The sequence below is a fragment of the Trichosurus vulpecula genome, chromosome 4, assembly GCF_011100635.1.
Source record: "Trichosurus vulpecula isolate mTriVul1 chromosome 4, mTriVul1.pri, whole genome shotgun sequence".
Lineage (NCBI taxonomy): Eukaryota > Metazoa > Chordata > Mammalia > Diprotodontia > Phalangeridae > Trichosurus > Trichosurus vulpecula.
In genome coordinates, this window is record NC_050576.1 from 122,769,645 (window position 1) to 122,786,082 (window position 16,438).

The 16,438-nt window shown below is 40.6% G+C and overlaps 1 pseudogene; it reads right to left on the bottom strand.

The window, feature by feature from the left end:
* Positions 1 to 6,183: 6,183 nt before the first annotated feature.
* LOC118846829 lies at positions 6,184 to 7,830 on the bottom strand (annotated as a pseudogene).
* Positions 7,831 to 16,438: the final 8,608 nt, after the last annotated feature.

Genomic DNA, 16,438 nt, shown 5'->3' on the forward strand with positions numbered 1-16,438 from the left:
GGCCCAAGGGATGAATGGGTGTGAGAAGCAGAGTAGGAGAACTCTAGAATAACACAGCTAAGGTCAAAGAGCATCACTGACCCAGTGACAGTCTATCACATCACAAAGACAAATGCTTCAGGCGTGTGTATGAAGTACTTTTGGTGGGAGAGTAGAGAATGTGTCCATGATCTATCCTCTTTTATCAGTGGAAGTTTTGATTCCAAGGGTGGGAAAAATATAACCAGAAATAAATGTTTAAGGCACCAGCATTCTTTCCATGTTAGGACACCACATTCTTGCTCATTTGGTGACAAATGACCCAACAGCCAGTACGGTCCCATTTATGATCTAATTCTATAAAAATGAAACCCTAGGCAACTGAGCTCAGAGCATTCCAAGAAAGAGTTAAAGCTAGAATATTTTCTGTCTTCTCTCTCTCTCTCTCTCCCTCTCTCTCTCTCTCTCTCTCCCTCACTTTCTCCTCTCTCTCTCTCTGTCTCTCTCTAACTCTCTCTCTCTGTCTCTTTCTCTGTAGCTGGGGCTGACCTTGATGTTGACAGCATTGCCTCCCTGACTCACTTGCTCTTTCTGTTACTCATGTGTTTTGTGGGAGAGAGGTATCTCCTCCTCACTTGGCTTGTAAGTACTTGTAATTGAATTATACTATCTGGAACACTACGCTTTTTGTTTCTATTTTATAACTCTGTGTGTGTGTCGTGTGTGTGTGTGTGTGTGTGTGTTGCGTGTTACAGTGGTGGTAAATATCTGAGGGGGAATACCAGATAGGAAGGTACGTGGCTATAACCCTGCAATAGTCTGAACTAAGATTCTAATAATAAACAGTGCCATTAACATAAATATTGTGGCCATGCTTTCCATTTCTCTTATAGGAAACAAGGGAAGATTTTAAAATACTTTTCATGATGTGATCAGTGGACAGTAGTGGGAAAGAATTTCTCCGAAACTTGACTTGCAATCAAAATAAGGAAGGAAGATCTGAAAGGACAGGGACTATTCAGTAATCAGGATATGCCACTTTCCAACATCTGGATGTCCAAACAAGTGTTTTGAATTCAATACTATTAACATGTGTCACTGTAATGAATATTTCCTTTGGAGCCGATTGGGTAGTTACATTTTTGGCAACTATCTCTGTGTCTGTTGCTTACATTACCTGACCCATAGTCCATTTTCCTTGTGTGGGAAAAAAAATGGAAAATATCTTAGAACTGGAAACACAGCACTGGGAACACGAACTCATCCTCTAAATGAATCACTTCAAATGAAGACTTCTCTCGGGATGTCTCCCTTTTGTCTATGACATCATGAAGAACCAAAGAGAAAGATTGAATTTTTGTGTGTATCAAAGAAATAGGAAATAGAACATGATTTGGGAAGATTTTTAAGGCTGAATCACAAGGCCAAGGCTCTGCGTTCATCCTTTTGATTTGAACAAAATCAACTGGGGCAATGAAGCTTCCTCTGATCAAATAGCAGTGTTATCATGAGTGAAAAAAATGGGATGTCCAATTTGGTCATAAAAAAATCCTAGACTAGAACAATAGCCCACACTTACAGCACTTTTGAGCTTCTGCCTTTTTACCAAACATATTAATGGATTTTTTTTTCCCTCCACTACTAGATAGACCCTTACTAATGTCAAAGGCCATTTTGAAGTAGGAGGAGATAATTTGTCAAGTCAATGAAATGAGTTCTCAACACCTGATTAGTTAAACTTGACAAGTACTTATTGAATATCTCTGTAGGAGATTAAAAAAGAGTATTCCATGACCTCTGTCCTCAAGGAGCTTATAATCTTGTTGGAAGAAGAAGACTTATATATGTAAAAAATAACTTAAGTAGATAATAAAGTGAAAGGCAGAATAGCAAAGAGGACAGTGCACCAACCTTGGAGTGAGGACAACCTGGGTTTTAAGTCTTGTCCTGATGAATGTACTTGTGTGACCATGGGTTAGTCACTTTTCCTCAAGGTATCCTGGGAAACTTTCTCAAGCTATTTGTTATGAGAAATAACCTTTCTGCATTGGTTGATGGAGCTTCTATCTTGAAAGTTCCTTATGATAATGAATCATAGGTCTGGACCAAAAAGCAACATCAACAATAATACACTAAATTGAATATAATTAACTACAAAATGTATACGAATGGTAACTGAGTAATCAGAAAGGCAATATACTAAATGACCTTGGGCAAGTCATACAACCTCAATTTCCTCAGCTGCCATATAGGGGATAATAATATTGGCATCACCTACTCATAGGATTGATTCTAGTAAAGATGTTTATTTCCATTCTACTCTAATCATGTGTCCTGCTGCCTAGATGGTACAGCTGGGCAAAGAACTGGACCTGGAGTTGGAAGATAGATGTTCAGAAGATATGAGTTCAAATCCTACCTCAGACTTTGCTGTGTGAGCTTGAACAAGTCCCTTAGTCTCTATTTGCCTCCATTTTCACATCTGTAAATGGAGATAATATTGTACTAACTCACATAGTCACTCACATATGAAGAAAGTACTACACAAATTAGAACGCAGTAATAATATGGCGTGGTAGGAATAAACATTAGACACAGAGTTAGATGACTTGGATTGGAGCTCAGTTCTGAAATTTACTACCTGTGTGATCATGGCTCCAGCAGCTTTACTTCCGTGAACTTCACTTTTCTCATCCATGAAATACGAATCATGACACTTGTGCTGCCTGCCTCAGAATTTTGGCAAAGAATGTGCTATACAATGAGTTGGTGCTGTTATCATTACTAGCAATTTTTTATCAGAAATAATCACTATTATTTCATTCATATGAGGGACTCTTCCTATAGAATATCCTTCTACCAAATGCAGTTTAGCAACTTATAGACTTAAAGAGTTGTCTGAGGTACTGAAGGTTTAAATGTAATTTATGTGTTTATGTATTACATATTAGTGGCAGAATTTAAATCCACATAATTTCTATTCCAGGCTGGCTCTCTATTGATAGGCCATGAACTCTTCAGTTATTAGTATTTTTTGTTGTTGCTGTTAAAATGTGTGTTATTATTGGTTGGCAAATCAATAAATGTTGCTGACTTGACAAAAAAAGCAGAGCTAAAGTACTCTTGCTTCCAGAAATCATACTTTCTTCCCCAGAAGAGCATCTGGATTTAGCTGCTGGTAAGAGAATGAACATGTTCTCCTCTGCTCCTAACTATAGCCCAGATCATTCCCTGATTCCAAGGCTTCAGGGGCATACATTAAATAGAACTTTGGACACTTGGAATCGATCCCAGTTACATGAAGAGAGTGATTTCACTTCCATTCCCAAGCCCCACCCCACTTCACTCCACCCCCCACTCCAGGGTACAGAGAGTCCTTTATGAGATACCATCCTCTCCACGGATAGAAAGAGGATGGAGCCCAAGTTGTGGAATGCTGTGGGCTACAGTTCCAGGAGATGATTCTGCTTCAAACTGACTTTGAATTCCATCGAACAGCCCCTTTAAAATCCTCATGGTACACTAAAAGGGAAAGGAAAGGTGGTTTGGGAAGAAAGAACATCTGCTTCCCTTTCCTAGTGCATTGTCCTCTGATCTGGCTAAAAACTCCTGATGAGAGAGTCAGTCTAATGCTTGTGCCTTTCTTTTTCAGTTACGTTTTTCTAGTTCTGAATCTCTTTCTTCTTCTTACTTTCCTTATGTATACATATATGCCTAGTAGTGTAACTGATGGATTAAATGGTATACATAGTTGAGTAACTTTGGGGATAATTCCAAACTGTTTTCAAGAGTTACTAGGCAAATTCATATCTCCACCAATAGTGGATTACACCAACAGTACATTCATGTTAAACAGTCTTCTCAGGAAGACATTTAAATTTTCAGTAGCTATATAGGGGGAAAAAGTGTCCCAAATCACTAATAATCAGAGAAATGCAAATTAAAGCGATTTTGAGCTTCCACCTCACACCCATATTGTGTCAGTGATGACAAAAGAGGAAAAGTACAAATGTTGGAGAGGCTACAGGAAAACAGGAACATTAATATTCGGTTGGTGGAACTGTGAAAAGATCCAGGTCATTTCTGGAAAACAACTTAGAACTATGTCCCCAAGTCACTAACCTCTGCATAGCCGTTGACCTAACAATTCTGTGACTATCAAATCTATATCCCAAGAAATCAAAAGAAGAGGAAAGGCACCTATGTGTGCAAAATATTTACAGGTGCTATTTTTGTGGTGGCAAAGAACTAGAAACTAAGGGGGTGCCCATCCATGGGGAATGGATCACAAATTATGGTATATGAATATAATGGATATTATAAGAAAGATACAAGGAAGAAGTGGTTCAGAGAACCTGGGAAGATTTGTCTGAACTGTTGCAGAGTGAAGTGAACAGAACCAGAAGGCAATTAATGCAGTAACAGTAACATTGTAAAGATAATCAAATTACTTAGAAACTCTGACCAATGCAATGACCAATATCAATTCCAGAGGGCCTGATGATGAATCATTATATCTACCTCCTGTTAGAGAGGTGACAGACTCAAATAAATAACAGATAAATAGATGAATACAAATGAATGAACGAATGAATAATACAAGAGCTAAAATTGTATGTTATATCTTTTGGTCATTCATCAATTGGAGAATAGTGCTTATTCTTAGCAATCGTTACCCTCTTAACTACTTTTTCCCTTCAGCTGGTTTTGTTTTAGCACAAAAACTTTTCAATTTTATTTTTCTAATGTGGATCCCCCCAGCTGCTTAGTGCATGCCCCATCCCCTACCCACAAATTGCTTTGTATTTATTTTGTTTATGTAGCATGTGCTCTGGAAATATCTCCTAACCTTGACCGATAAGAGAAGTTAGGTCCCAGGATCAAGGATGCTTATTATCTCCTCGTAGTTTAGGGGTAGCTCTAAAAGGTTTAAGAGCTTTTTTTTTTTTTCAAGTGTTTATTGCAAACTTAATCACTTAAGGCTGCTAAGGGTAAAGACATGGGATCTCAGGGAGTGACTGGCCAAAAAGGGAGTTTAGGACAGAAGGATCCCATCTAGGCCCTGGGGACCCAAGTGGCCTTCAGTACCACAGATGCCCTTTATAAAGAAAAGAACTATTTCTTAAACCCAAGGGTAGTGTCCCCACAGGCAAAACAGAACCTGCATAATCTACACCCAGAGGCAATTAGCCAGGTAACCTACTCCTCTTCTTCCCCTTCCCCCAGGCTCCTCACTCCTTCGCCTTCCTCACCCCAACCATAGCTTTATCCTGATTTGACCCTAATGATGAGGACTTAATCATTTTGTGGACAGTTTTATTTTTTAGAGGGTGGGTGGGAGGGTAAGTGCTTAAAAATACTTGTTAAATTATTGGATAATTAGTCCTATTCTGCACTTGAAATGTGTAGACACATACCTGGGAAGGAAGAGAGTTTATGGAGGCAGTGAATGAATTATCCAGTTTATAGGCCTACAGTGTAAACTCTTTAAACTGTTTCTTGGAGGCTGGTACAGAATTGGCATAATCTTCAAGATAATCTGACCCTGAATTCTTCCCCCTACCCTAGGAACCTGCTTCCCATTCCCTTGAAATCTTCAGACCATGTCATTTTTAGGATTGAAAGAGTTAGCTACCTCCCTCTCCCCCACCTCACTGCCAAAGGCAGGGAAAATACAACTGGCAAGGGGTTGGAGTGTAGTTACTGACTGTGTCTGCCTGGCTTTACTCCCATATGTTTGGTGTTGCAGTAGTTCTTCCAAAGGGAGAGATGGGCCAGACATGTGACTGGCCTTCGGTAATGTGATTTGGCTGGGGGAGGCAAGGAGGAACCTGGAGAGAAGATAGCCTAGCTCTGCCCCAATGACATTCAAAAGGATTTCCTCCCTCCCCCCCCCCCCCCACGACATCATAACCTAACCCTGCCACCATGTTGGCTTCTCCCCTGGGCATTGTTTGTGCATTTGGAAGGAGGTGACTCAACCCAACTGGAGAGGGAAGGGGATAGTGTTCAGCTTCAGGTCTGTTTGGGAAAGGGGGTGGTTGTGTGGTGAGGGTGTCCATTTTCATTCCAAATCTCCCTTGCTCCTCCACCTACTCTTCCTCCCCTAAAGCTGATCTGGAGCTATTTTCCTCCAAGAACCCAGAGAGGAATGGGTGAGCTGGGTCCAGAGTTATATAGGAGGCATGGAGTACCCACCTGTTCTCAGACTCGCATCCTCCAGGGTGCTGCCAGAGCATCTTGGGGATTGCTGCTGCTGGTACCAGGTCCCAAAGTTGCTGACATAGCTCCCAGTAGGCAATGTCCTGGGCCTGAGCATATCCCACAGTGAGGGGGGGGTGGGGACAGGGCTGGAGGGCCCCCAGAAGCTCCCCTTCTTGATTGCTAGATCTCTACTTCATGATCTTATATTTTGAACGTTTGTCCTGAAACCAAACCTTCACCTGAGTCTGAGTTAGGCCTAGCTGGGCAGCTAACTGAGCCCTCTCAGGGCTCAGGGCTCAGGGCCCAGGTCCTGTGCGTGCTGGAAACGCTGTTTCAGTTGTTGAAGCTGGAGGCTGGAGGTTCTGGGCTTTCGAAGGTCTGGTCCGGCCATTCCGCCTGGGGTCCCTCTGGCTGTAGTAACCCAAGCGGCTTCTCCTCCTGCACTCTCACTGCAGGGCCACGGAGATGCAGCAAGGCGGTCCGGAGCTGCTGATCAGGCAGGTGGGGGCCGCTGGGGGCTGTGAGAATGACATAAGGGTAACCTACCGCGCAGCCATAAGAATTCGGAGCTCCCAGGTAGGGCCCCTCGGGAGGCTCAAGGGACTAGGGCTGCAGACCACGGGGATACGGGGAAAGGGAGTGTGGAGGCGGAGGGGCAGGAGGGAAATCCTGTAAAGTGGCTTTGGAGGTATCGAGTGCCAGGAGGGTGATGGGTAAAAAGTCATGGCTGCAGTGGCCCAGGGCCTTGAGGTTCCTGGCACCTGGACCCGTGGCCTGGCCAACATCTTCTTCCACCCCCTTCTTCTACCCGTGCCTCCCGCCGCTCTCCCTTCCCCAAGTCCAGTGCACTGGATTCCGACGAGTCTCGGCCCCCCCCCCCCCCCCCCCCCGCCTCCCCTCACCCCAACTTAAAATCTCGGGGAAAGTCTCTTCCCATGCGGCCTGCAGCAGAGAGCAGAAGGGGAGGGGTTGGGGTTTTGGGGTCGGTGGTGGGGAGCAATGGCTTTTTCCTAATGCTATAGTTCACAAGCTCACCAGTATGAATCCCTCCATGATTGTTAGTTGATACCAGTCAGCCAGACGTAATTAGCTTTTGGAATTGTGTACTTATTATATCCGTAGAGTTGGTACAAAATATTCTCCCTGAAAGAATAGTGACATAGTGGGCATTATAAACCCCAAATGAAACAGACCTTGTTCTCAGAGAGCAAAACAAATGCTTACTGATTGATGGAGTGATTCATTCTACCAAGGGAAATGGTATCTAAACAGACAAGTAAGTGCAGAATATACTTTAACACTCAAATGGATCTCTATCTAGATGTAGTATTCCCTCTAATAAGGAAGATTGCAATCTATTTATAGATGCTTATCCTCCATGATTCTTGTATTAGTCCTTTACTAAGTTCTTCACAAGAAGTGAACCACTAGGCAGGGCATATTCTCCCTTTTCTTATCATTGAGAGGACACCATGTAGATCATAGATCTTTCTTGGTTTCTCCTTGCTCTTTCCATGTGGCCAGCTCATTTCCTTTTTCTCTGTCACTCTTGGAAATTCCTTTTTGTAATGTCTCATAGCCTACTAACATTCACTTTTCCATGTACCTTCCATTGCCCTCTGTTCTCCTTGTTTGTTGTTCCCTCATTCGGTCGGGTCTAACTCTTTCTGACCCCCATGGGCCATAACATTCCAGTCTCTTCTATCCTTCACCATCTCCCAAAGTCTGTCCAACTTATATTCATTGCTTCAGTGACACTATCTATCCATCTCATCCTCTATCATCTCCTCCTTTTGCCTTCAATCTTTCCCAATATCAGACTCTTTCCCAATGAGTCTGTCTTCTCATATGTGGCCAAAATATTTAAGCTTCAGCTTAAATATTTCACCTTCCAATGAATAGTCTGAATTGATTTCTTTAAGTATTGACTGATTTTGATCTCCTTGTTGTCAAGGGACTTTCAAAAGTCTTCTCCAGTACCATAATTTGAAATGTGGATTCTGTGGTACTCAGCTTTCCTTATAGTTCAACTCTCACAGCCATGCGTTGTCAGTGGAAAAGAAAAACAATATCTTGGACTATATGGACCTTTCTTGGCAAGGCCATCTCTGCTTTTTAGTATGATGTCCAGGTTTGCCATAGCTTTCCTTCTAAGGAGCAAGTGTCTTTTAATTTCAGGCTTCAGTCTCCATCTGCAGTGAGCCTTGAGCCTAAGAAATGAAATCTGCCACTGCTTCCATTTCTTCTCCATCTCTTTGCCAGGAAGTGATGGGATCAGTTGCCACGATCTTAGTTTTTTTTTTTAAGTTAAACTTCAAGCCAACTTTTATGCTTTCCACTTTCACTCTCATCAAGAGGCTTCTTAATTCTCTCCATTTTTCTGCTATGAGAGTGGTATCGTCTGCTTATCAAAGACTGTTGATATTCTCCTGCAAGCAATTCCATTTTTAGTACTTTGGAGGCTATAGGTTTTGTATCTCATGTCTTGCAGCCATACAACAAAACTGGAAGAATTTAGGTATTAAGAAGTTTTTATTTTAGGGAAATGTTTGGATCATTAATAACTATAATTTCTCAAAGGCAATTTAACTCATTCTTCTTCAATTCTGGTTCCAACTTTTGTTGATTACCAATTTCATATACACATATATGTATACATGCGTGTATCATATAATACATGTATGTATACATGTATTATGCATATACTCTGATGGATGGGATTTATGTGTTATCCACTCAATCATATCATAGTTGGGAAAATAGAAATTCTTCATACACTTAGTTTTCCTGAGTGGAGAGTTAGGCCAAACTATTTTGAATGGTTTTAGATCTCATCCAAGAGGTTTGGCGGTGATCTAGGACTTGATACAGTCAAACAATGCCAACTGCAGATATTATTAGAATATATTCAAATAGTCCGGGTATTTGCAATCTCATCAATGTGGGTTGATTTGAGTTAATGATGTAAATCACAACCTGTCCAGTTTTGTTTATTCCCTGTGGTTCCTGTTCATGGACTCTCCGTAAGTTCTTCACAAACCCCTTCAAAGATATTTGGCATTTTCCTTGTTTTCTCCTGACGTAATGAGCTACCAGTAGAACACATGGATATGATAGGTCTTGGGCATGATAGGTCTATCTTCTTTTTCATGTATACATTTCTTTGATGGTATAATTTCCTATTGTTCACCATCCTAACTCTTTGTTTGTGATATATCATGGGCTTTAGAGCTGAGAATAGACTTTAAAGGTTGAACCCTCGCTTTACAAATGAAAAAACTGAGACCCAGAGAGATGGTATGACCTCCCCAAGGTCATACAGGTTTAAGTGACAGTAAGGGTTTGAATCCAGATCATTGGTACCAAATCCAATATTCTTCCCATCATAAAATATGTTACAGCCTTCTAAAACCTATCATGAACCTTTCCATCCTCAACTTGGAAACTGTAGCTTTCTATGATTTGCAGTGATACAATAACACTAGGAGAATACTAGATTTAAAGATGAATCTTTTCAGAGAGGATTTGGGGGGAGGTTATTAAAGCAACTTGGAATCTTTCCAAAGGCAATCTAACTCATCTCCCTGCTCATGTTTGATTCTGGGCCCAACTCATCTGTAATGTCTGTTCTAAGATATAAATACACACACATCCATATATTGATGATGTGAATGAAGAGCAGAAAAGACACAGGGATAGCAGTAACAAACCTTATTACTGATCGCAAGGGAAAGAGAACAGATACCAATGGGTTACAGGCTCAGTATGTAGCACCTATCGTACTCATTCTGACAACATCACACAGTGGTGTAGCTTTCAGTGTGAATGGGTTTTACACTCCAGTGGAATCCTCAGAGCCTGCCAGGACTGAAACTTGTGGAATTTTCGACAAAAAGCATAATAGCAGTAATAGAATGCTACTCTGTCATTCACAGGGGAAATAGTAGTATAGTTAGGACTAGTGCAGTGAGAATATTTTCTAAATTACCTAATACGGAATGAATAATGAGGGGTAGGGACATAGGGTACCTAATTCTTCCAGCAAGAGGCTAGAGAGTGGGTGGATAACACATAGTTTCTGGATTTACTTATTTTAGTATACATTCTTCCTGAGGTTTTTACTAAGTAATAATGAGCTTTATAGGCTGTCTATACAACTGCAAATTGTATTCTGTATAACATCTGCTCAAACACCTTCAATGATTTCCCAATGGCTACTGAATAAAAGCCTAGACTCCTGAGGCTATCAATATTCTAGATCCAACTAACCTTCCCATTCTTGCCTTTCATTACTCTCTGCCATAGACTCTAAGTGAGATATAAATTTTTCTGCCTAATGTTCTTCCAACAACCTCTACTCTACCTTTTTGAAATTCTACTTATCCTTCAAAGCCCAGGTCAAAAGCTATCTTCATGAAACCTTTCCAATTACCCAAGCAGTAAAGATCTCTTTCCCATCTAAATTAAGCCTTTGGTATTTCCTCTCTCTCTTTCTAATGTTACCAGTGATCTCTAAATTGCCAAATTTGATGGCCTTTTCTCAGTCCTCATTGTTCTTGACCTCTTGCAGCCTATGACCCTGTCAGTAACCTCCTTCTGGATTCTCTGTTTCTTAAGATTTTATGACACCTCCTCCTACCTATTTGATGTCTCCTTCTAAGAATCCTTTGCTGGATCCTATCCAGGTTATACTCACTAACCCCGTGTATCTCCCAATGCTCTGTCAGGAGCCCTCTTCTCTTTAAATACTATATGCTTGCCTGGTGATCTCATCAGCTCCTATGGATTCAATTGTCATCTCTATGCAGGTGGTTCCTGCACCTATTTATCCGGCTTTAACCTGTCTCTCAAGCTGACACCTAGACATGCCCAGAATTGAATTGTTATCTTTTCCCCCAAACCTTTCCTATTCCTACCTTTCCTACTACTGTTAGAGGGATACCACCATCCTTCTTCTGGTCATCTAGGTTCACAAACTAGGTGAATTCTCACTCAAATCCTGATTCTCTCTTCCCTCCTATATCCAGTCAGTTGCCAAATCCTATTGAATACACCTTCACAATATATCTCATATGTGTTCCTTTCTCTCTGATAATGTTACCTCCGTGGTACAGGCTATAATCACTTACAACTGGACTAGGGCAGTGACCTTCTGATTAGCCTCCCTGCCTCAAGTCTCTCCTCACTCCAGTGCATCTTTTATTCAGGTAACAAAGCTATCTTCCAAAAGATCATGCCACTGCAATTCAATAAACTCCATTGGCTCTTGGATCAAATATAAAATCCTCTTTCTGGCTTTTAAAGCACTTCATGACCTGATTCCTTCCTTTCTTTTGGTCTTCCTTAAATATTATTTCCTCCCTCACATACTCAATGATTCAGTAACCCTGGCCTTTTCGCTGTTTCTCTATCTCTTAACTCTCAGTCTTTTCATAGGCTGTCCCCCATCCCCCAAATGCTCTCCCCACCCTCTCCTCCATGACTTCCTTCAAATATTAGCTTAAATTTTACCTCTACCAGAAATCTTTCTGGGTCCCTCTTAAGCTAGTGCCTCCCCTCTGAGTTATCTCCAATGTATCCTAAATATATATCTTGTTTGTATATGATTGTTTTCCTGTTGTCTTTTCCATTACATTGTGAGTTCCTCAAGGTCGTGGACTGTTTTTGCCTTGAATCTCCAGCACTTTAGCATGGTGGTGGCACATAGTTGGTGTATAACATACTTGTTGACTGTCTGACTTCTCTTATGAACTTAGCATATTCTATTTTGAATCATATCATGTGTGCATATCATCTCCTCTTCTAGACTATCAACTCCTGAGGGTAAGAAGTAAATCATGTCAATTTCATACTTTTTTTTTAGTTTGCATCACAGTAACCTTTACAAAGTAGATGCTTACTGTGTATTTGTTGTATGAATGAAAATATATGGAATGATCTCAGTCTTGGTAGGAAAAGTATAGCACTATAGAAATCTTTGCTATTGACATAGTTGTCTTTGGGTAAAATTGTGAAGTCCTTAAAGTTTGTCTTCAATGCCTTCTACATTCCCTTTCAATACCCTTTCGCTTCCTGCACCCCAGGCTTCTTCCACTCTCTCTCCCTAAGCCCTTCAAATTGGATTTTCATATTGCTGAAGGCTTAGTCTTTAAAAACCTTGCATTAGATTTCAGGGATTCCTCTCCCCACCTCCAAAAAGAGCCAATTTTCAGAGAAGGATTCATAGTCAATCATTAGTACTTAGAGTAAATTTTTTAGCTTGCCAGTTCTTCTAAGGGTAGTTGCATTTTAAGTCTTATTTCTAATTATGGCATGAAAAGCTTTTTCTCACTAAAAGATTAGCAAACATCTGAAGGAAGTAATGTTGGGGTATGGGTCCTTAGTTGATCACCCATTCCATCAATTGGTAAAAGCCATTGCTGAATCATGTGTGCCTAGCATAATAATTAATGTCAAATTGGGGAAAATAAATTTCAGTTATGTCACAAGCTCCAAATGTTGAAAGCTACTGGTCTAATAGGTGGCCTGAAAATAATATGTACTTCTCATTTTGGTAGGATTAAAATTCTCTTAGAGTGTCTATTCGAAGAGTTAGTCCCTAGTTTTTAGGATCTGACCCTCAAGATGAAATTCAAAGCAGCTTGGAAAGAATAGAGATCCCATGTCCTCTGCAGGGATTCAACACGGTGGCTCCAGGGAGTCTAGGGATTTCAAACCTGATGCTTAGGCTATTGAGCAAGGAAGGAACAAATATCAGTCCCATGATAAGAAGGAAGCTTAAAATAGTAAGTACAAGGAGGGCTTATGCAGGCCATAGAATATGAAGTGATGACAAGTACAACAAAATGGAGACCTAGAATGAAAAGGAAATTGCACAAGAGATCAAGACAAAGAAATCAGAAATACCTTAGGTTTTAGTTTCTACTGGAGAGAGAAAAATTCAAAGAATATCCCTACGTTTCAAAGGCATTTGTGCAAACACAATGGCCTCCACTTAGCCAATGTTAGCTCTTTATCTAGCTATCTAACCCTCTTGGGGTTGCTCAGGTGAACTGAAAATCTCTGAGCTTTTCTCGGTGAAATTTCTGCTGCTAATTCCAGAAGTCCTAGGTTCAGTGAGGGAAAACAGAGTCCTGAGCTAGCCTAGAGGCTCTTGTTTGGGGTTTTTGTTTTATTACTCCACGGAAAGAGACAGCTGTGGTGAAGTGTGGTAGCTCTTCAAAGATCACTGAATTTAGAGTCAGAGGGTCCCAAGTTCAATGCTGAACTCCTGCGTGACTTTTGGCATCACTTCAGCTGCCTTATTTGTAAAGTGAGAATAATAATACTTACATGACCTCACATTACAGTAGTGAGGAAAGTGTTTGAAAAACCTCAAGAGAATCTTACAAGGTGAATTACATTATACAATTCAATCCCTTCATTTTGCAGGTTGCATTTACAGAGGGATTGAAAATTAGTGAACTGGGTAGATGTGCCCAGTGTGGCACTCACTCAATGAATAAAGTGCAAATTAAAACTCAGACCTTTAAACTCACATCCAGTCAACAGTTAGGTGGAACAGTGGATTGAGCACTGGACTGGGAGTCAGGAAAACTCATCTTTCTGAGTTCAAATCTGGCCTCAGACACTAACTAGCTGTGTGATCCTGGGCAAGTCACTTAACCCTGTCTCCCTTAGTTTCCTCATCCATAAAATGAGCTGCAGAAGGAAATGGCAAACCACTCCAGTATCTTTGCCAAGAAAACTCCAAATGAGGTCATAAAGAGCCTGATACGAGAAATGAATCAACAACAAGAAGTTAACAAGCACCTATTATGGGCCAGGCACTGTGCTTTGCTCTAGGCATATCCAGAAAGGCAAAAAAAGATAATTCCAGTTCTCAATGAGTTTTCAGTTCAACAGAGTGCAATAGCATGCAAACAACTATGTGCAAAGAAGATATAGCCAGGATTAATGGGAGAAAATCAACTGAGGGAAGGCACTAATATTAAGGGGGAGTAGAAAAGGCTTATTTCAGAAGGTAGGATTTTAACAGAGATCTGAAGGAAGCCAGGGAAGTGAAGGGATAGAGATGAGGAGGGAGAAAATTCTAGGTGCAGGAGACAGCCAATGTACAGAATTTGGGAGATGAAGTATCTTATGCCAGAAACAGCAAGGAAGACAATGTCACTGTATTGGCAGTGTTCATAGAGGAAATAAGGTATAACACTGGAAAGGTAAGAAGGGGCCAGGTTGTAAGGGACTTTAAAAGCTAAAAACGGGGATTTTATTTTTTGAACCTGGAGGTAATAGATAACTATAGGAAATTTTTCAGTAGGGAAGTGATATGATCTGAATGATGTTTTAGGAAGATCATTTTGATTGCTAAGTTGAGGACAGACTGAAGTTGGGAGAGACTTGAGGCAGGGAGAGCCAGAAGGTTATTTCAATTGTCCATATATGAGGTGCTGAAGGCCCGTACCAGGATGGTGGCATTGTCAGAAGTGAAAAGAGAGTATAACCAAGAGATGTTACAAAGGTGTGATTGATAGGACTTGGCAACTGATTGGATATGAAAGGTGAAGGGAAGTGAGTTGTTGAGGATGATACCTACATTGTGAGCCTGGATGACCTGGAGGATGGTGGTACCCTCAACAGTAACTGGGAAGTTAGGAAGGGGGAGATTTGGGGGAAACTCAATGAGACTGGTCTTGAAAATGTTAAGGTTAAGATGTGTAAGGAACATCTAGCTCAAGATGTTCAGTAGTGAGTCTAGATTAGACAGGTTAGATCTGGATAAACAATTCTGGGAATATTCTGCAGAGAAACAATTGACTTCATGTCAGCTGATGAGATTGTTAAGGGAAATAATATAGTGGCAAAAGAGAAGAAGGCCAAGGACAGAGCCTTCCATGGTAAGCAACTGTAGCATGGCTGAAGAGCCAACAAACAAGATTGAGAAGAAGCTGTGAGGCAGGTAGGAGGAGGGCCAGGAGAGAGAATGGTCATGAAATCCTAGATAGAAGAGAGCATAAGAAGGTTATCAACAATTTCAAAGGCTGACAAAGAGGTAAAAAAAGATGAGGTTTAAAAAAAGTCCAATAGATTTGGCAGTCAGGTAATTGATAATTTTGCTGAGAACTGTTTTAGTTGAATGAAGAACTCAGAAGTCAGATAGCAGAGAATTAAAAAGGAAGTAAGAGGAAAGGAAGTGGAAACACCAATTTTACATGGTCTTCTCAAGGAGTTTAGCCATGAAAGGGAAGAAAGATATAGGTCTATAACTAGTGAGGAAATGGCAGAAATATGGGCATATTGGTAAGCTGTAGGCAATCAAGCTGTAGACAAGGAGAGATCGAAGATTAGTATGAGAGTGTGGATGAGAGAGGGTACAATTTTCTGGAGAAATGGGATGGAATGGATTAAATCCTGCAAAGTTCAAATACTACCTCCTATAGTAAACCTATTTTTCTTCCTGGAAAACCTTTGCGTACATATTGTATTTAATTTTCTGTGTACATGTTGTTTCCTCTGATAGAATATAAACTCCTTAAAAGCAGGAAATGACTTGTTTTTGCCTTTGTATCTTCAGCACTTAGTACAATGCCAGCATGTTACAGGTACTTGCTTAATAAATGCTTGTAAAATGAATGAATGAATAATGATTATACTCTCCGCTTTCTCACCCACGTGGTGAGGATAACCAATGCTTGGCAGAGTATTTTCAAATTCTTGTTTCTCAAGTCCGTAGTTACTGAGAGAAATCACAGGTGAGAGTTGGATGGTTAACTTTTGAATTTGAACAATACAGATAGTCCATCAAGATAATATTAGAGATGAATGACCCTCTTCCCAGTAGTCATATTTTCCCCTCAGTAAATTACTGGGATAATCTGTTTTTTTTTAAATTGTTCTTTGACTATGTATTTGTCAGAAAAATAAAAAGAGCCTTAAGTTTTTATGTAAAGTACACTTAAAAATAACCTTTTCCATAGTATGTAGGAAGTTTAATTGGCAGAAAGAGGCACAAGAGGAAACCAGGGTCACTAGTTAAACTCTTTTGTAAACTCTCTTTTGAATTTCAAGTAAAGGTTCAGATTGACCTTGGTTAAGATGTGCTCATTTCCAATTCACTGGTCTGTTTGATATCCCATACAGCATTCTAGAAGGGTTGTCATATGGTTTTAGGTTTGGATATGTTGTGTTTGGTCCCACAGGGCAGAACCAGGAGCAATGGGGAGTATGTGTTGCAAAGACACACATTTAGGAGAAA